We start from the raw sequence: 22,686 nt of genomic DNA, 5'->3' as shown, positions 1-22,686 counted from the left end.
GATGGACAACTTTACAGTTTAGTTTCCTATAAGCCCAGTAAAAGATCTGAGAGAGAAAGTACAAAACAGACAAAAGAAAATTGAAATGGAATAAGCCTGTTGATTGCTCTCTTTTTAGCAGAACCCAGGATTGATGAGAAAATCGCTTACTGATTGACAGCTTAACAGATCTGAACCTCCTCAACAGTGTCAGTGCCAGCATTTTATCCAGGTATATAGCAGTAATTATAGTAGTGGAACTGGAACTCAGGGGAGTCAATATTACTTGCAAATGTAAGAAACTGTACTTATACATGGTGTGAAGCTAGTAAGTCTGTGCCACTAGGATTGATATTTGTGCCTGCATTTCCCTGTTTGAATGAACAATGTGGTTTTAATGTTTGTGAAATTACAGTTTCTGTTCTCCATCTAGGAGGTACTTGATAGAAAACAAAAGATGCAAGTCCATATTGTGCATCAGTGTACCAGTGTTCTGCTTCCAACAGACTGCGCTCAACACCAGCTACCTTGAGGTGCTTCTGCTTATTTCATAAAGCTGCTGCCCCGCTGTAGGTTTGCATGTGAGCAGCCAGCCCCCCTAGGCAGCCCAAGAGCAGGATGACCCAACCATCAAATTCCCAAACAGAAATCACAGCTGGAAGTAAAACCTTTCAGCTCTCCATCCCAGGGAGCTGCCCATCTGCCTTGAGCGAGGGAGGGAGAAGGAGCATGTGTTTCTCAGAGAAACGCATTTCCCCTGGGACTTACACTAAGCACATCCTACATACTTCACATAAGGTACTGAAGAGCCCTCATGTAAGATCAGGGCTCTGAGTGGCTTGCTGGAGGGTTAGGATTTTACTAGCCTGAGTGTAGGAAGGCATCACGCCCCATTCCAACCTCCCTGGTCTTCCCCAGTCATCCAGACATTCACTTTTTAATGTGTCTAAAGAAGCATGTTAAACTGGATTCAGGGGTGTATCTTCAAAGGGCAATGTATCAAGACAAAAAGCCAAAAGAAGAAGGAAGGGGAAGTCTTCTAAATCTCCCTTCCACCCCAAAGGACCTCCTTCAGGCCCACCAACAGCAGCCTTCACAAAAACACAAACCCAGAACTAAACAATGATCACAATTATGCTTTATGCTTGAAAAAGCAATTAGATAAGTGATACTTCTAAGAAAGTAAACTTCTTCTACAAATGCTTGCTACAGACCTAAACACTTTCTGAAATACAGCAGCTTGCAGCTGGAGAAAGAGAACGCCACAGCATTTATGTGTAATCATTTAGGAATTATGTTAAACAGTTTGATGAGGAGAAAATGCAGTTTTCCTGAAGAAAAATTTCTAAAGAACTCACTCACAGATTTTGGAAACAGAACCCAGTGTACCAGATATCTCTAATAAGACTAAGTAATTTCAAAAGTTTCTTACTATTGCTACAACTTGTTCAGCTTCATGGAGTTTAGTAAAAGTCAGTGCTTCTGCTCAGACAACCTTCACATAGTCTTTTTTTATCTCTGTTATAAGCTTGACCACAAATCCACTGAAACAAAAAAAAAAAAAACAACCCTCTCCTCATTTTCCAGTGGGACTGAGTTGGATGGAACATTTTATGCAACTGGAATAAATAGCCAAGAAGGAAGCATAAGATTATTAAGAATTTCTTTGGAACAAACTGCAAGACACCATACAGGATTGATTCTTCACCACTGAGGAGTCAGCATAGTTTAGAAATCCAGGGTACATTTTTTTTTAACCTGCTGTAACAATAACTACTCCAAGTTCTTGTACTACGCCAAGTTCTTGTATCACTCTGAAGTTATTACCCAGCCCAGTCCTTGGAGTGATGCTATCAGGTTCTCTTTTAGCTTTGTTTCCATTGCAAGGGACAGAGGAAGGAGGACAGAGATAGCAACAGAGAGTAAATAACATTAAATGATAATATTAGTAAATATATTTGTTTCCTGTCAATCTCAATACAAACTGGAGCAAGGTGATAAGAACAACTACCACTCCTGACTCCTACCAGGGCCCTTGCTTCCAGTTGTGGCAGACAGAGGGAAAGAGCAGATGCCTGCTTGGGAACAGCAGAGATGGGACAATTGACAGTTGCTTCTTCTTATGATGCACTTAATTGAAAACAGAGGTTTTCTTTTGCAAAGCACATTGACCTACATTTCTCCTCTGACATAGGAGCTTCCTGCTCAGCCTTGAGGTTTGTCACACTTCACTTTTCCCAGCTTGGTAACTACAGCCAAAGACCCTAGTCAGCAGAGGTTTAAGGCAGACTGATACCAGATCCTGCAGATCCTGTTAGTTAATCCTGTAAGTAACCAGAGAAATCTTCCTTTGACCAAGCCTGCTTGCTGATAGCATGAGCATACCATATTCACTCTCTGTAGGAACTGACACACTGCTTTTTGCAAAAAAACAGGAGGCAGGCAGACAGACGTTTGGACAGATGATCTGTCCGTATACCTTTAAGATTGTTTAAGTTTACTCTTTGGATTGCTTAGTCACAACTGCTCTTTGGGTGAGGGGGAAGGAAAAAAAGAAAACAAAAAGAAAACCTTGGGAAAAAAGTTCCTTGAAAAAGAAAACTTATTCAAGAAAGGATTTTATTTCTCATTTAGAACAGAGCAGAATCTGATATGCAGAACATCAGCTATTAAAACAGTCAAAGTACAGTTTGGTCAAGACAAACTTCAAATACAGAATCATATTACATGGCATATTCTTTCAAAGGAAAATATAGTCAGGCTGTGATGAATAGATCAGCTGCATGAAACTTTCTGTTACCAAAATGCAGCAGTGAAATAGTTAACAGGTCTGGCTTCTACATTGTCATAAGGAGACTTCATTGCTAGCATCCCACTGAGATGAATGAAGGCAGCTTATGTCTAGTGTTATTGTTTCCATGTGTTTGGCTCCAGACTCAAGCCAGCATTCCTCTCAGTTTATACTTGAAAGGTTATCTTCACAACCAGAAGAGACAGAAACTTTCTGTAAATACATGTATGTGTAAAGAGGAGGGCAAATACAGGTTAACTCCACTTATTCAGTTCCAGCTTTCCTGAATTAATGTTTTGATAGTTATAGCAAAAAGAATTTTGTTTACAGAAGCTTCTGATTATCTGAGTGGCAGAGACACCCCTTATAGCACATTTGGTCTGTTTTAAATACACAGGGTGATCTGATCAATATTATCACAATTTTATCTTGTGGTTGATAATTTTTAGTCTTTCAGGCTTGGCAATAAAGTACCAGCTAAAAAAAACCACAGCAAAGTATGCAACAAGGAATTGCAAATGGAAGAAACAAAGTCTGAGCATAACTTTGAAAGGGAAAGGCAAATAATCTGCATTTTGGTAAATGAAAATATATTGCTTGTAACAATAGTGCTCCAGAAGGAAAATGTCTGAAAAGACTGGAATTATTTCAGTTGACTTGAGTTTTATCATGTGAGTCTTGCTAAAGCCTGTTTGGTTCTTTTTTCCCCACTTTCTCCACCAGTGATCTAACACTGAAATTTCAGCATGGAAGAGTACCTGTAATTGTGCATTACCTGTGCTTCCCTGGAGACAAGAAGGAATCAGAAACAGCTCGTGCAGATCAGTATTTTTACTCTACCTTGAAAATTATCCTTCTTTTCTGACTGACAGGATTTAGATAAAGCATAATTATTAAAGTATTTCTCTTTGGGAGCACTAAAAGTGTTTCCAGCAATACTATTTTTGGGTATTTTTGCTGAATCCAGAATTCTTCTGATACAGAGTCTCATATATATGCCCTACTATAACACTGTGTGGTTCTTATTTTCTGCAGTACTAGCTAATAGATCAGCATTCTTCTTCTTTAGAACATGAGATTTTCATTTAATTTTAAAACTGATCTATGAGGATATCATTCTACAGACTATTTTATTAGACATCTGGCAAGAAAGGAGGTAACATACTGACAAGGGTGATGTAGTGCCTAACTTCTAGGCTTCCCCCCCTTCTCTTAAGGTAGTAAGAGCCTCTTACAGAGAGCCATCAGAGCCTTATGCAGGCAACCTCAATTCCAGCCTTGACCTGAGCTCTCAGTTTCGTGCCAAGAGGCCTCCCAGAGCTTAGGACTGCCATGAGAAAATATGGGTTTAGGTGGAATTTTGGATGTCTGAGAATGGTCCTTGAGAGCTCAGAGAACCACATCCACAAAAGCAAGTCTGAGACTGGGATGCAGACCTGTAAAGCAATTGGAATTGGGAGACAGGATTATGTCTTATACTTGGTCATCTTTAGCAGCAGCTGCAGGACAGGACGTTAGTACTTCTGTTCTGCGGGAAGTCCTCCTTTAGGCACCTTAGTCCAAAGCTGAAGGCAAGACATCATTATTCATGTGCCCAACAGCAAAATCATAGGCTCCCCGAGGGGCTCTATAGCCCCCAATATTAATTACCCAGATAAATTAGCCTGGGGTAGATAATTTGAGAAATAAAACTTGCTGTAGGCACCAAATGTTCCCAGAAGAAGTAATAAATATCTTAAATATATAAAATAAGAAACTCTGACTAAGAATGAAGTGGGGTTTTTCCTGTAAAAATCTCTTTTTCATGGATTTCTAGTTTCCACTACAGAATTTGTTGAACAGCCAGAGACAAATTCTTAAATGTACAAATGTTCTAATAAACTTTTGCCAAAGGAAGAGTTTGGCCACCTAGTGAAAGCAGCGGGCCCATTTCTCTTTCAGCCTGAAGTGGCCAGAGTGCTACACTGATCTACACTGCAATGCACAAATATGTTTTACAAGAAGCTGTGCCTCTATTCATCTTAATCCCATGGGATTTTAGTGGCACTAACCAACACAGGCACTCAGGTCCACTAGTAATGGCAGCCCTCTGGTGCCAGTGTGACAGGCTTTAGCAATAACCATTCCTATCCAAAACTTCACCAGTTTGTCATTACAGACAATGACATTTCCTGAAGTTGGAAAGCTCTTGCAGAAAGCCTCCAAGGTCCGAGCAGTGGATGCCGATGAGGTGCTCCAGAGAAAACGAGCCTACACCTATGGGGACAGGGCGACCTGGAAAGGTCCCTCCTTTCAGTTACTGTTACCGTGGCACATTGCTTGAGCAACTTTAACTGCCTCTTAATGAAGGTTCATTTTAATGCATGAAGCAGGAGTGAACATGATTGTTGACTTTTAAGAGATACTGAAAAAACAGAATACAATGAAATTTCTATCATTAGTTAATGAGAACAGGACAGAAGTGATGAGGTTAAAGCACAATAGAGAAAACTTAGCCTACATGGAACACTCATTTGCAGAGTTACACCGAGATGGATTTTGTCATAGTAACTCGTGCAAACATTTCAATCAAAAAATATTGAAATTTACACTAGATACATTTGCAATGAAGATGGTTCCCAGGACAACAAGTTTGAGATGCAGGTTGGACTGAATTATCTCCTCTTTTGTCTAGGTCTCTATCGATTTTTCCTTATGCACATCATCCTCCTGTCCTTGAATGACTCAAGAAAAATTACAGAAGTTTTCTTGACTATTTTATGACCCAGGTCTACTCTTTTGTTTCCATGATCATGCCTTCTCAATCCTCTGGGATCGCAAACTGTCTCTCTTGACTGCAAAAATTTAATAAGAACCAAATTTTGATCTTAGTTGCATCTATTCAGCCCCAGTCTAACAAACAGCATTATATGAGTGAAATGGTAATTAGATAACACAGCTGAGGTTAAGTGTGAAGGGAATAGTTCAGTCCCTCTCACACTCTCAGGGCTCAGGATCTCCTTTATGGCTACATACCAAACAGTATTACACTCCCAGCGGAATGGAGAGGGCAGTAATCTTCGCTGGGATACAGGGTTGGAGCTCTTTTGGCTGCTGGGTGGGGAATGCAGTGGCTTGGCAGCATGGAGCCAGCACAGCAACAGTTTAAGCCTCACAACATCCACAAATATCAGCAAATCTATCCCTTAAGCTCCCAAACTTGAGAGGATCTATTACAGCAGAAAGAAACGCACAGCAGAAGTGCATGCAAGGATGAAAATAATATCTGGAGGGAGGAGAAGAGATTATGAGCAGGTAATGTTGCCTGAATATGTGAGACTCTCTATTATGCTTTTCCTTGTATTCTTGTATTAGTTTGATCCTATGCAGGGCTCACCAGAGAGGTGAGGTAGAGTCACCAGAACCAGGGGAATTAGAACATTCTGTAGCACTGCCCCCTGAGAGATATCCACAGCAATGAAGTAAAGTGTAACAAAAGGCAGAAAATCAGGTTCCTTTGTCTCAGTGGACCAAGGAACGGTGGACTGCTCATAGGGTTTTACAGAGACGCAGGTTTTCCTTATGCACAGGACAACTGCAAAGACAGGATCCGTTCCCTCTTGAGGTGTTGGTTAGGCAGGAGAAACCAGAGAACCTCATTTCCATCATAGTGGGATTGCATAACAAACACTGCGGAGGCCTCTCCTCCCCTTTGTTCGTGTTAAAGCCATCTGCTTAACAGCTGCAGGGGACACACACGAAGGACAACCTCAAGCCACAGTTGCAGACAGACGCTCACCCCAGCCAACATGCTGCATTCATAAACCTACCAGCAGGAAACCAGCCCAGCAAACACTCCACCACGGGGACAGGAGACAACTTCCAACTTCCAGGGAGGGAGCAGGCAACAGACAGGTTTTGTCATACCTGCGTGCAGCATTAGGCTCTGCAAAAATGCCCAAAAAACAATTCCAGATCCCCCTGAGACTGGAAAATCTCTACAAGGCAGCTACATCTATGTTTTCTTCTTTAGCCATACAAATTTTAGGGCATTACACTTCATCTTCCAAATCTTTCTCAGACACACCTCCATGTGAGAAGGCTTGCCCAGGGGCCACACACACTTCATCCTCTCGGTACTACAGACTTACCAGTTCTTATATTATGGATGAACACCCACATGGTACATTATTTTTTTAGGCTTTCTTATGAAGACTGCAAGCAGTTGTCATGAAAGCCTAGTCTTCTTCCTTCTGGAAAGGCAGATTTAATTAGTGGCTGCTTCCTTTTAGTTAAAATGACAAAGACAGGATCCTGGTAGCAGCTGTGAATAAATACTTAAAGACTTAATTACTTTCCCTTTCTCTGACCAAATGACTACCTAAAAACAGCTGCAATGCAGGTAGTCCTGTGATAGCATGCTTCTTGGAGAAGTTTTCAGGTCAAGCAAAGTTGTCTAAACTAATGAAAAGAAAACAACTAACAAGCTGGGAAATCAGAAAACAGAAATATATGGTCCTTTTCCTTCTTTTGATTGGGCTCCTGACTAGGAATTTGTAGTGGAACTACAGTATATCAAAAAAAAAAAAAAAAAAAAAAAGAAGGAAAGTTTGTTTAGGTACAATTTAAATGTCTAGTTTACTATTTGAGATTTATGAATATTTCTATACAATTTTCCTGGACAAATCACAGCTGTGAAGAATGGTGTTCCTGACATGCAGGATTCGGGCAAACAGCATGCATGGGGACTCTGTGTATGTGCTGTTTGGAGAACATGTGGTTTTGTGTGCAAAATTCTGGCTAAAAATACAGTGGTGCCTACCAGACAGGGTCTAAGTGACTGAGCTACTGCAGTTCTCCTTTCTGGCTGTGCGTGGCCAGGGTGGATGGTGATGCTATTGACATATTTTGTATTTTACGTGCTTTGAGGAAGGAACAGCAGGGAGCCAAGCGATTGGAAGGCCCTATCCTTTCTCACTGTCCATTCTCTCCATGCAGGTTCTGTGGAGAAAGGGGAGATAAATCTTCAGGGACCAAAGAGGAGCTTGACCCCATGGGATGGTGGAGCAGGGCCAAGAGCAATGTTTACTTTGTACATTATGCATACGGTGAGGCAGGAAGAACTCCCCTACAGGCATCTTTTTGTCAGGAATATCAAGATTATAAAGCTCTTGCCTGGTCATTAAGAAAAGGTCAAGCTCAAAGTCTGTCATGTCATTAATTTAAAAGGTAGGTTGAACACTAAAAGAAAAGAGCTTTGGGAGGCCCTCAAACCGCACATACATGCTAATAACAAGACGCTAGTTTCAGCCAGAATGTTTCCAATTGTTACATTTCAGCCCCCATTTTTTAAGAGCCTTTCGCCCTTACAAGGAAAACAGCCTGAGAGAGGATTCTGTGACTGCCTGATGAATTTTCTACACTGTTTTGGAAGGAAAAAATTAAATCTGCAATTCCATTTTTTGTATGAAGAAAAACTGTATGCTGTGTTGACAACTGTCGGATTGTCTTCTCTTAAAATCATTGGAGTTTTTTTCTTCCTGTAGGCTGAACTCAAAGAGACCCATTAATGTGACTTTTACAAAATGGAGCAGTTAAGGAAGAAAGGTAAAATGGATGCTTTTGGGCTCTTCCTTGGTATGGTCCACCGGAGGCAAGATCTGAGTGAGGCTGGCTGCTTTGAAGTGGCTGGCAGCAGCTCCCACCTGCCTTTGCCGCTGGCTCTGTGAGGGTCTGGTGAGGAAGGAGCAAGAGGACTCCTCCCTGATTCGAGGATGGGTCTGCAGAAGGCTAAGACATCTTGGCACTGGGCAGCGACAGAAATCTTGTATAATGCACAGTAACATCTGGCCCATGTCATCTTTTTCTGGTTCAGCTGATGCTTTTTTTTTGTGTGAAAATAGTAAAAACAGATCCAAAGCCTCCATAATTGAAGCTGCAGCAGTTGTTTCTTCTATTATTATTATTATTTGAGAAAACCTTTATAGCTCCCTTTAGATTTTGCAGCTCATGGATCATAAATCTGCTCTTCAAAGTAGAGGAATGCAGCTTTCTGGCGCTGGGAACTGTCACATCTCCTGCAGGAAGGTAGACAGCCTGACTGCTTCAAGCTGTATAATTGCAACAGCCAAAGAAAGGATTCACTTCTCTTTCCTTTCTAGGTCACACAATATGAGGAGACAGACAAGCTGTCATTATACCGTCCCTCACAAACATATTTCCATGCTATCCTTTCTAGCTATTCCCATTTCAGTTGAATGAACAGAGCAAGGGCAGGAGCAGCTCAGACCTTGCCTTGTTCACTTTCTTTCACACTGAGCACTTCACGCTTCCTCCAGAGCTCTTGTAGGTGTTACATGTGCCTACAATCACTTTCTCCAGGCCACTTGGAGGGCCGGGTTAAGTGGGAAGATTGTGACCCCTCTGTATCTAGGGGGTCCTCCGAAGGATGGGTATTTTGAGGGCAGAGCGCCATAGCTTTGCTACAAGGAGGGATCATCGTATCAGAGATTCCCAGCATGTCCCCTTTGCAGCTGGCAAGTGGTGGGAATGCCTGTAGTGCTGCAGGCACTGGTGGGAGAGGCTGCAGCTTCCTGAGTGCTGGTAGTGTGTGTCCCTGCTTTGAAGCAGATGAACCAGTAGCCCTAAGGAGCAAAGGAACTCATGGGTATGATGGTCAAAAGAAGGGTGCTAGAGGACTACTGTGGGATATAAAGTTCTTGTCTTCCTGGGCTTCTTGGTTTTTCCTGCTTTCATCTCCAGGAGCAGAGTGCCCTGTCTGTGTTTTTATAGCCTGGAATAACAGATGCTTTTTACTGAGTGCACGGACAGACAGCCTATTGTCTGTGTTTGTGCCTCAGAACTGCATGGTGGGAAGGGCTATTGGCACTTGCTTTTGTTTACTCTGTTTCTAAGGATGTGTGGTCCTTAAAAGGATGGGGACCTTGCTGTCTTTCAGGTGTTTTTATGGGCCAGGCCAGAACATAGCCTGTTTGTGTTATGTTTACTTTTCCCAAAGTAACCCAACTATGCCATGGCCTGAGAAGGACCTCCATGTGCATTTAATCTGAATGGACTCCGAGGGTATCCAAATGGCCCCAATAAACAAGGGTGGCCTATCTCAAAATATTTCCTGGTTGTGCACATGGCAATGTAGGCTGAGATTAGCTAGAAAATCTGGCTTGTGCATACATATTTTCTCTTCTTTTAGTGTCCCAGTGGGGAAGACAGTCCCTGAAAGGCTATGAAGCATGGACTGACTAGCTTTCAGAGCTTACTCCTTGCCAGCAGCCTCTCTGTGTGAGGCCAATAAAATTTGTTTGCACTTGACAACAATAGAGTATTTTTGCCTTTCACAGTGTGTCTCCTCGGGACTAACTGCCGTTTGGGAAGGCCCTTAGGTCTATCCCTCCCTTTTATCCCATGCAGGATGAAGACACCACCCTTTCATGCCCTGCCTCTAGAACATGCTTACTTGCTATAAACATTGGGGTGGGCTTACAGACTGGGTGGAGTGGAGTTGCTTCCAAGCACTGACCTAGGAGGGGTCAAAGGAGGGCTAAAAGCAAGGGATGTGGAACTTGTCTCTCAAGTCAAATAACTCATGGGTGAAGGGTGTTCTTTGAGGAGGCATTGAGATGTGGTAGGAGTGGGAGGCAGCTGGCTGTTCTTCCTGCAGGGCTAGGAACAGACCATCTGATATAATCCCCTCATGCTCACCCCTTTTCCCACCCAGCCTCTGTCATCTGTGCCAAGGGGCTGAAGTAAGAAGGTTGATCACTTAGAGGGGAGGAAGGGCATAGGGGGACTTCCAAGGGGATGTGAAAGCCAACTCAGAGTACAGTTACATTCATGTTCCATCTCTCCTGATAAATGATGCTTGGGAAACTTTTTGAGTGGTGGAATGGGAATATGATGTGTTCCCCTGCAGCACAAGTGTTTCTCTTCTACTCCCCTACCTGCTAGAGGTTTTTTTAAGAATGGGCAAGCAGAGCATGAGTGTTTTCAGTTTGGCCAGTGTCGCTCTTTGAAGCACACTAGTTTCAAAGACACATGGGACATAAGCATATGACATATGCACGCATCAGAGTAAGAGTTGAACCGAGGCATTTGAGCACTCCATGTAGCCCTGCTGGGTCAGAAAGCAGTGCTCTCTTCTGCAGGGCTAGAGCTCACTTTGACACTGGGACATGCAGAGGCCTTTTGCTTTTTGAAATGGTCAGCCCCAGGTTGACCACCTCACATCTGGAGGGCACTGAGGTCCCAGGAGCAGTGCTAACCCTGAGTGCCCAGGAGGCTGGATCTGCCCTGTTCTTTAGTACAGCAAAAGCTTTTTCACCAATCCAGTGACCCTACTGAGAGGGGTCAGGCACTAAGCATTGCAAAAGTTTTTTCTCTCCAGCTCTGTGGATGTCAGGGAAACTTTTGGATCCTTCTTCTTTCTCTCCAGCCTCATGAGATAAACGCAGATTCTAAAAAATCGGGGTAGTGGATCAGGGGTTGTGCATGGGATTGCTAGCTTACTGCAAATACAGAGAAGCAGAGCCTTTCTAAAGAGTGATGTAATGAGCTGTGGGCAGATGTTTTTCCTAGGGCGACCCAAATACTCTGCAGGGGGGTCTTGTGTGGCAGTCTAAGTTGCCCAATGAATTTGTGAAAAAAGCTCATTCATGGAGATGTGACACCCTTGCTGCCACAGCAACCCATGGAGCAGCTGGGCAGACCCCACCGTGAGGGGTAAACAAGTCCTGCGCTAGCCAGGGATTGCTCACCCGATGGGTTGCTGACTGTGGCTCTTCTTTTGCTCACAGCATCTTTGAAACCTCTCACCAACTCCTTTTGTTGTGCTGAGCACGTCTGCTACAAAGCCCTTATGAAATAAAATACTGGTCCTGAGAAGGGTAATTATTACAGGTGTTATGATCCAGAAAAAGTTTTCTATTAACTCAGATCTACATTGCTTAAATTATTTTGAAAGAAAATGACAGCGTCTCTATTTCAAAAACGGTTAGAGAGTATTATATTTAATACAGTTGTCTAAAATATGACACAGTATATTTTACTGCTGTGCAATAAAAAAGAAATGATGTGAATAGTTATATCTTCTTCAAGCTTAGCAGCTGGATCTTTTTTTTTTTTAATCCTAGGAGCTTGATTTGCCCAGCTCTTGTAAGGGACAATTAAATTTAATGATCTACACTTCAAAAAATGACCTGTGATTCTGAGAATTTTAATTTAATGGTTTTCCTGCTTGAAATATGTCTGAAGTGCTTTATTGTTTAAAATAATGGTGTTTGGTGTTTCTTGAAAGTCAAAATGGAAACATCTCAAGGAGACAGAACCAGCTTTTCCCATATAAAAAGCTGACATACCACACTAGAGTAATGCTATTCTAACAGGCATTTGCCTATTGGTTTGAACACGTATAACTAATTGCAAAAGGTGCTTCATTGAATTTTTAAACATAAGAACACAAATTTTGGAGAAGGAATTATAATTTTTGTTAAAAAGCAACTAAAATCTCTTTCTGATGATGCTTCCTAGTTTGTACAATAGCATGACGTGACATTTCCAATGCAGCTGTTTCACTTCCATGCTAGACAATTTGTATGGTCAGTTTGGTAAAAGTTAGAAGCTTTAGTGAGGTTTTCTGGATCATTTATAATCTGATGGGGTTTTTTTGAGATTCAAAATTGCTGACAGTGTAGAAAACCTGAAGGGGTAAAGGAGAAAAATCAGCAGAAACTATGACTTGTGGTTTTCTTTGTAGAGACATGTTCCATAGCAGTTCATATACTTATTTAATTTTGTAAAGGAATATTTGTTTGAAAGGGATACAGAAAGCTTTGCCTGCCTGTCAGTGATAAATCAACTTTTCTGAATGCTCACTGACTCCTTTGGAGCCTGGAAATGTATTGTATTAGCCAAAGAAGTTAATGAAAAGTTAATGAAAAAAATTAATAAAAATGTCAATTAATTATACCATTACTTGCATTTAAGTCAGCATTTACGACACCACAGTGCTGTAGATGAGAAGTAGCTCTTGCTCCTGTCACATGCAGGAGATCCATGTATTGAAGTCACTTAGATGGGTCCCATAAAACAAACACACAAAATTTGGGTTTGGCAGTGGGCAAAACTGAAGCCTTGCTGTTTATTTCAGGCCATCACAGCAAAAGTGGAATAAAGCACAGCAAGATAAAATCAATTAGTACACAAAGTATTTTTATGCTACGGATTTAGTGTAATGTTCTCTGCATAAAAATTGTGATTCATTCCATTCTTCAATGTGTTTAAACCATGGGTGTTCCTTAGCAAGGGACATCCTTATACATGCTATTTTATGCAACTTGGTAAGTATAGGCAGCGTTCGCTCTAGACAGCTGTAGATCAAATTACAAGTAAGCCACAGAGAATGGTTCTGCAGGGGGAACCCTGACTCCCCTACTGGGCTCCTTTGACTTGGCCAAAATCCAGCTGACTTTGCTCCCCAACTGCAAGCAGCCAGACTGCATTACACTGCTGGCAGCACTCAGCATCCCCAAGGAGGTTTTTCCGAGCAGAGTCCAAGAGCAGCCACCACCCAGGGCTGCACAGTCTGGTCTGCAGCTGGGGGAACTTTGTGCTGTAACTCATTGCTGGGGTGGTGGCCAGGAGAAGACCCATGCAGGGCAGCTGGAGCCTCACCTCCTCCAGCCACCCATGCAGCTCCTGCAGTGCATGGCGATGTTGGTGTGACTGTGGCTGCCTCTGCATCCTTGCCTTTCTGCTCATGACTGTCCCCATGGGCTGAGGAAACATTTGACACAGATGCTGCCTACAATGTTGTTCTCATGGTTACACAATATCAGAGGCACTGGTCTGCCCAGGGTGCAGGACCCTGGGCACTTGCATCCCCCCTCAACCCTTCCGGAGAGTATTGGCACTGATGCGAGGGTACGCCCTCATCTCACATTCTTCAACAGAGAGGAACAATTTGCTTCACACAGGTAAAGCTCTGCTCTCACCATGGACTGTGTAACTCACATGGTAAACCTGGCAACCCAGCGATACAGCATACAGGGCAAATTTATAAATAAAACCTTTATTGTGTACAAATGATGAGGAGACTCTAGTGTTACATAAGGCCATGACTTTAATGGACTTTAATGGAGCAGTGGCAGGGGGAAGGCCTTTACCAGTTTCTGTTCTGACAGTTACCATATACAATTACCATCCTTCACCAAAATGTTTGCAGCCATGCTTAAGACTGGTTTTCAAAGTTGTGGCGGACGCTCATTTGTGCTGTATGCCAATAGTCATCTCCTGCAAGACAAATGGGGTTTTCTATAAATCTGTGAGAGACTGGACTGTTAATGGTTAACGACTCAAACAATAGACCACCAAGGAGGTACCTGGGCATTCCCACCTGAATCTGAGCAGATAGAAACCCAGTGGGCCCTGTGCTTTGTGGGCTCCTTTCACTGGGTCTAGACTGAAACCATCATTTTGATAAAGCTGGGACCCCCACAGCGGAGAAGACCAGAAGAAGAGGACCAAATGGATGCTGTCAGGATCCATGGAGTGGTAATATTTTTTTCTACTTAATCCGTCTTTCTGTCACTCTCTTTCTTTTCCCCCCTAGACCCCTTTTCCTATTTCTTTCTCCCTCTCTACATCTCATTTACTTTTAAATAAAAATCCATACTATTGAATTCAGCATATGGTCTTTTTTGCACCTTAATTTGGGCAGAGAAATCTCTCTAGTAATTTTAATAACTAGGTCTTAACAATATAGTAGAAGTTATATTTCTTTAAAGGCCTGGTGGAACATCTGAAATTCAAGCAGCAAGCCTGGTGAGACCTCCCTTTAAAAGATCCGTGGGTAACCAGGGAGGATTTTTGTGGGTTTGTTTGGTTTGGTGTTTTATTCTTTCTTAACAAAGTACCCAAGATGGCTGCTACTAAAAATCCCTCCTCATGACTGTTTAGGTAAAGTTCAGTGCCAACTTTCATTTTAGCTTCAACTTAGCACCTCTCATTAATTTCTCACATTCTTCTGGGACTTGGGATTTCCATATTTGGTTTTACTCTTGGATTATATCAGACAAGTTTGAACAAAATTCTTTCAGCTAAACGAATGTGAAAAAAATATCTTCCATATGTTGTTATCAAAATCTTCTGTAGCTGTTTAAGTCAAAAATGGCAAGCCAGAAATCTTTATGTTGGCTTGCAATATAGTCTCTTCAAGAAAACACTCTTAGGTTGAAGAAAATTGGTTAAGTAGTTTTAAATGAACTTGTCATTTTTTTTCTGCATACTCTGTAGACCACTCTCATTTTCTCCTCTCCCTTTTTCTTAATTTAGTTTTGAAGTCCTTGTTTAAAATGAGTTTGCCAGGGATTCATTTACTAAGAATATCTTTAATGACATCTCAGTTATGGATACATTTGTCAAGAACTCCAGCTGTTAAGACCAATGGAGTTGAAAAAGACAAAATACATGTCATTTCTTCAGTATATCTGTGTATTGTCAGCTTTCTTTTCCAGGTCTTAGCAGTTTAAACATCAGACCTGATGCCCTTACTTAGGTCAGTACAATGACAATTTTGCATGTGTACAGACAGACTGTTTCTTGCCCTTTTTTTATCCTAAAAAGAGAAATAACATACAAAACCTAGGCTAAAAAGACTAGTTGACAAATACCCGCTTAAAAATCAGAAAATCACAGAGGCTGAGGTTGCTACAACAGTACTAAGACTTCACACCCTCTTTATGTTCTTGTAAAGCTTACAACACACTTTGACAAAAGCCTGTGTTCAGAAAAAGATTAAGCCTTGAAATTCAACTACTTAAATCTAGAAAAAAGTAAGAATAAAGGTAGCTCATTCTCTGGTCCACTAAGTATTTAATAATTTGGAGCCCACTGGGATGGCCTCAATGAGAGAGATACTAAACTCTCCCTTTCCGACTCCTTCCCTCCCGCAAGAATGAATACACTAGAGAGCAGGGGAAGGGCTTTTCTCTGAGATGGGTATTCAAATCTCTTCAGCCAGGCATGGAAGCTTGCCAGCAGTTCCCAAGAGCATGCTAGCTCTTAGCTATTGTGAAAATAAGTACGTAAAAACATATGTCGAAAATCCCTCACATCCTTCCTTTCCCCCCTTTGCTGTGTTTGCCCCTGGCCAGGGGAGCTAGGAGCAGGGCACTGGAAATGTCTTTCCCAGGTAGCTAACTTTCTACAGACATCATAAAGGGACCCTAGATATCAAATCCATGTGTGAAGTCAAGGAGTCCTGTTATTCCCCCTATTATAGGGAGAACTATGGTGCAGAGAGATTAAACTCCAAATTTCTAAACAGTTTGCTGCTGTATTCCTCATTCTTGTGTAAAAAAACTTAAATACCAAAGGACCGACTGTTGCCATTTGTTTTAGTTAGAGTGGTAAATATTCATACAATCTGAAAAAAAAACCCACAGAACACTTCTAAAACATTGGACTAATCATTTGCCCGAGGTTGTATGGCAAACCAGTGTTAGTGGCAGAGATAAAGCATATTTTCCTGGGACTCCAGAGTTTTGAGCACACAAGAGTCCTGTCTCTTCCTCATTTCTACTTTGTTACCTGAATTACAGGGATGTAAGAGACATCAACCTCATTCTACTTTGTTCTGAGGAACACTCCATTACTCTTTTCTTTGCTGATCTACTTCATAAATAACCATGTCTCAGATGGTTACCGGCACAGGAGAGGTAGGTACTGCTGAAACCCGTGTGCTGGCTGTGGCCAGGTACATTTACAGAGAGGCCTTCACGTTTAGGATGAAGTTCTTAAAGTTTCCATGAAAACTGTGTTTGTTAAAAGAACTCAAATTAAGTTTTCATGTATAACTTTATTTTTGACAGTTTCTCAACCTTAGCTTTGTACTTCATATTTCCTTGTTTTAAGATGAAACTGGGCTCATAACAGACATCCTTAAGTCAATTCCTGCATGTTACTTTACTGGATAAATGAGAAATTTTGATACTTTAAAAAGGAAAAAGGGAAAAAAACCAAGTTTGTTCTGAAGTGCTGATACTGACAGGAGTCTGAGATCAGGGAATCTCAGTCTCCATCTTGATCAGACCATAGTGATTACTGCTCATGGAGAAATTTACCACTCTCCCTGCTGGCATTTCAGTGATTAATGAAAATACATGCATAGGAGAAGGTGCCTGAATTTCCCTTGAAATAAGCCCAGTTACACTCAGAGGAGAGTGTTAAAACATATACACTAGGAGGAAAACATAAAATGCAGTAGTGTTTGTCCTGGGTAGACATAATACAGAAAATAAAGTAGTGATGAGACACCTAACAAAATGTAGCCTGAAACTCACAGTCTTTTCAAATCTGGTTAGTACAGTGGGGTAAGCCAGTTGGTTGCAGACTCCCTTTAAAAGTATATGTGTTTTATATATACACACTCTATTACATACTGTGTATACAGAAAAGTGGTTATAGGCTATGAAAATGTGGATCTGATTTTAGCACCTGAAGATCAGATCAAATAGGAAAGTTCTGAAGATTGATGAGCATTTCTCTTTGTTTAAAAGTGTTATTTTCTTTTTAATCTGTGCTACTGGGCAGCATGTTAGGGACGTTTGCCACTGTGTACAGTAACACTCTACAGCACTATTTAGGTATATAACACATTTGCTGCAGGTCCACCATAGATTATAATATATATCTATACTTGCAGATATGTAAACTGCTAAATTTAGCACACTGTCCTTTTACCTTTGGTCACCACAAAAAAATTCATATGGCTTACTGGCAGATACTAAAGGATAGGGACACTCCTACTGGAAAACTAGGTCCTTCTTAAGGAACCAGCATGGCAATACTTCAGTGGTGTTTTGCTTTCAGTTTGTTTTCTATATAGGCTATACATTTTAGGAAAGGCACATTTAAGTACACAGGATTCACATAGCAAAGAGTTGGGTTTGTGTGCTACAAACAAGGAGAAGTTTGGAGGGTTAGGAATTTAGTTTGCTTCTTCATCACATGAAAGTTTATAATAAAGAGAAATCAGTTGTTCTCTGTGTCAGCTGGAGGCAGCACCAAAAATAATTAGTATAGTTTGTAAGAAAGAAGATTTTACTTAGGTTTTAGGAAAGGATTTCTGACTACAAGTCTAATTCAATGACCTAACAGGTTACACGGTAAGAAAGTTGTGGAAAACTCTGTGGAGGTTTGAGGTTAGAACAGATAATCTGAAAGGTACAATCTGTCTTTGTCCTATCTTAATGCCAGTGGTGGTCCAAATGTTTAGCTCAAGCTCCCTTCCCTACCTGTATATCTTTGCTTTATAATTTTGATTCGATGTAGTGATTTACAAAAGGTCTTGAAACATCAGGGAAAACTTTGTCTTGTGCTTCAGTAAAAGTTGTACAGGAAAGGGAGGGTACAATAACAGTTGTCCAGAATTTATCTCATGAGATACATATGTATAAACATCCAACTAAATAAAAATACACATGTACTAACAGAGCCATATATCAATGCAGTTATCAGTAAGGTCTCTAAGCAGAAACAGATTTTGGAAATAAATCAATTGGTTTTGATATTTAATAATATGATATTTCATTACATGTTAACTATTCAGTCTAAGAGGTAGACTCTATTGAGTTGGGTATTATACACTCAGAGGAAAAATTAGAACTGTTCTTAAAGGGTATCTTTCTTAAAAGATGCTCAAAGCAACCCCGTTGGACCTTTGCCATTGCACTCAAAAAGGACTAATGCTTGACTGATACTGTCTGTGAACCACGTTGACCCTAAGCTCCTTTCCTGTGGCCCGTATAGTCCCCATTTTCTGTTTCTGAATTAAATTTCTTTTTCTGAAGCACAGTCCACTGCTGAACTTCTGCTCGATTTTTGGACTGTCTCTCTCATGTGTATTATGAGTGTTCTGAGTTCCCTTTTATGTGCATTTCCAATCCTCCCACTACATCAGCACCACTGACTGTTATACATAGAGGTTATTTTTTTAGCTGACTTTTCTCAACACCTATTTTCCTAGTTCTTATTTCCCTGACTGTGTTTATGAAAATGTTGCACAGGAGAGCATCAAAAATATTACTAAAGTCAAGATCTATTACAGCTCCGAACTCCCACTGAACTACTAGACTGGATAGACAGTCAGAAGAGAAAATAACATGGAATTGACATGGTTTGTCCTTGTGAAGCTGACCTTGACTATTTCTAACCATTTTATACACCTAAGGATACATTTTCTCTAGTGTATTTTCAGTTATCTTTGTTAGCTGCTGCATCTGTAATTTCCCTGGTCCGTGTTTCATCGTGTTGTGGTTCCAGTCAATACCCACGTCTCTTTGTCCTTCTGCCAGTTCCTTTTTTTTTTTTACACTCCTCAACCTTTTTCTCCTCATTCCTCTATCTTTTTTTTCCCCAAATCTTTCGTGAAACCATACCTAAAGCAGGTATTGGATTTATTCTTCTCTTGTTTTCTAGATAATCCTATTTCTTTTTGTTGTCAAAAGCTCTCACTAATGACTCAAAAATTGTTCAGCTAATTTCCTAAAGCTGTGTGAAATTCTTTGACTAGTATTTTTTAATGTTATTTTCTTAACTATTTTTCCCCCCTTGGCATGTTGTAGAGACAGTTTTCCAAGTTTAATACTCTTGGTAGCAACAAATGCTCAATGTCCTAGTGGTTATGCTGGCTAAAACAATTTTAGGGAAATTCCCCCCCATAGCTCTCCCATGTGGCTAGCAATACAGAGACTATAAATACAGCCAAACCACAAGCATTTTTACCACTTTAGCTGATTTATGCAACACGATGGTGAAAATGTCATCAGGCAATCCCTGCACTACAATTCCTGTCTGTGTTAGAGGAAAACTGGTGAAGTTTTTAAACCTGTGATTTTCAGGTAAGTGCCTCTGATCAATTTGGCATAATGTGTTAGAAATCACAGCGAACACAATCAATTTTACGAACCAGTGAGGCCACTTCTTTCAGTGCCATGTGAAAATAAATATGAAATAATAAACATGTTTTTCTTCTATTTAATGCAAAATATACACATTCATTTCATCTTATAAGGCTGCTGGTTCATGAGGACTCACAGCATTCCAGATGATGGATCTGAACCAATTTTCCGGTAGCTCCATTCTAAGCCAACTGGAATACATACATTTTCTTCTGATACCTGTAGTTTTGAAATACAATTTGGATGGAGAACTTCTTATTAAAACTCTTGGGAATCACAAATTATAAAAATTCAGATTAAGGTACGTTCTTAATAGAAAAGAAAATCTATGAAGAATCTTCACATCTGTACTTTAAAATACCAATATTTGATAAAGCTGAGGATAGATTTTGACAAAGAATTAATAGACCCCGAAAGAAAAGTCATCTCTCTAAATACAAATATTCTCCCTAAACTAGGCACCTTTCCTCCTTTCCAAAAAACCACACTTTTCCCATGGTGGAAATTGCTGCCAGTGCTCAAAACAGCCACTTGAAAGAGTGGAAAGTATTTTCGTTTCAGTACATGAAAACGGCCTCAAAGTGTCACTAGAGAGCTATCGATAATCTGTTTCAAGCTATATTTCAAGGTTTTGGGGCTGCTTGATCTTTTCACTCAAGAGCCACTTCTAACTTAATCGTTGTTATTGCTTGCATTGCCCATCAATATGTGCGGCCATGAAAATGGCCCGGCCGCTTGTGCACGGATGGCAAGACTTTCAGTATCACATTTCCACTTTTATTAAGGCAAAGAGCATGAAGTGAGAAAAGAAACTTGCACATAACAGATCTTTAGGGGGGTGGAAAAAAAAAGGAAGTTGGTAATTTATTCCCTCTCCCTTCATAATCTTGACCAAGACAAATAGAAATGTGATTCTAACAATGGTAGGAAGTGAAGCAGCCTAACCTTTCTGCATTTAGCCTGGAAGCTCTTTCAGAGTAGAGACTGTCTCTCACAGATGTTTACACACAGTGCCTGGCACAAACAAGACTCATATTTAATCTTGGCCTTTTGAGCCCGTATCACAATATAAATATTTCCTAGCAGTAGTAGTCTTACAGAAATGAACCTTTGTTTATACTGCTGTTCAGAAGCCATCCCCAGCCATACTCCTCCTGTGGGATTCTTTACCAGCTGTCCATGTCACTGTCATTTGCAATTTGTTTGCCTTTAGTATGGCAGATTCATCCTGCAGTATTAAAAAATTTTAAATGTCCAGTTTCACTTGCAAATGGTGCATTTCTTACACATATGTTGCTTCACTCAAGTGCTGCTGGGAACATCTGATGCTCAGCACCCTTTTATGGGCTCACTAGAAACTTGTGTGGCTTTCCTGAAAAGTTACAAGTGTCCTCATTCTATCTTTGTCACAAAAGATGAAGAGCGTATTATTTCTCCTAAAATCCTCAGGAACAACTTAGCACTTCCATCCTCTGCCTCTCTGTGACAAAGCCACACAGAATGTTTTTGTAGTTAAACCTGGCACACCTGCCACGAAGCATTTAGGAGTAGGGAAAGTTCAGAAGTACTATTTTGTTTTTACTTCCATATATCCACAGATTACTCAACTAATGACTATCATAACATGTATACAATAACAACAACAAGATGCAACTCAAGGCCCTAAAGCCAGATTAGATTATCTTAGATTAGATTAGCATTGGGATTTAAATAGAGAACAGTTGGCTTTGAATCTCTGTCTATTAAAGTTGATTGTCCTATTATAACATCACTTGAAAGGTATTTTCCCCTTCTTTGCTCTCTTTGGCCCAATTTGTAATAACAGCAGAAGCTTCATGATCTTGAAATCACAATTTTCTATGCAAGCAACACAAAGGCAAAAAAATCACCAGATTAACACAGCATTCAGTGGACAGCAATGATGACCAAAAAGTATCATTTTTACATTGAAAATAGCAAACTTTTCTGATTACTTATCCAGAGGAGCTTGTAATCTATTTCTGCATCATCATTTCAATGTATAAACTTGTCAAGCATTAGATAGACTCTATGTGATGGAGGCAGAGGAAAAGACAGGACTGATGAACTTCCAGGGTATAAACTCTCACATACATAACAACAAGGCTAAGTTTCCAGTGGCATTTCATTTTTGTCATTTGTAACAGCAACACGTGAAAGTGCTCCTATCCATTTTGCCAGTATGGTCTTGTGGGTCTTCAGCCTCTTAATTCAGGCAAACACAGTACTTTCTTGTACCTTCATTGCACACCATTTCATGTGGATTTCATGTGGATCCTACATAGAAGAATCAAATGCATTTGTCTTATTATTAGCAACATTTATGGGGGAACTTTATAAGCGCATTGCATAGCTTAAAAAATTTGGGAAGTGCTCATTCTGGCCTCATTCTAGTGTCACCAAGATCCAGAAAAGGGAAATTATCTAATTTAGCATACATATGACATTGTTTCTCTATGTGAACATTAACTTGCAAATTTGTTAAACAGCAGAATAAAATATTATAACAATTTTCAAATATACCTGTATAAAAACATACAGGAGGAAGAATTCAAAGAAATTTTGGAATTATTCTCACTTTACTGCTTTGAATTATCTTCCTGGATTTTTATTAGAAAGCAAAAACACATGTAGGATATGCAAAAATAATACTGGGGAAAAAATAAAAAAGATCATGTTCCTTCCTGTATTGAGTATCAGTCCATGATTTCTGTCATTTTGTTTAATTACCAAGGTGGGAAATACTTGCTGCCCAGTCTCCTCAGAGGTGCTATATCTGGTAAGTTTGCTTTAACAGACCCCTAAACTGCAATGTGGGACTTGTGAGTGGCTTAATGGTTCATTCCTGAAAAATGTTACCTTCACCAATCCATTTTGGACTTTTATTGGCGGTGTTTGAAAGGAACACAGACCTGCACTCCAGTGGAAACAGTGTCTCTCACAAGT

This window comes from Corvus hawaiiensis, chromosome 3 (genome assembly GCF_020740725.1).
Source record: "Corvus hawaiiensis isolate bCorHaw1 chromosome 3, bCorHaw1.pri.cur, whole genome shotgun sequence".
NCBI classification, from domain to species: domain Eukaryota; kingdom Metazoa; phylum Chordata; class Aves; order Passeriformes; family Corvidae; genus Corvus; species Corvus hawaiiensis.
The sequence above is the reverse complement of the archived record's forward strand: the minus strand, read 5'-3'. Positions refer to the sequence as shown.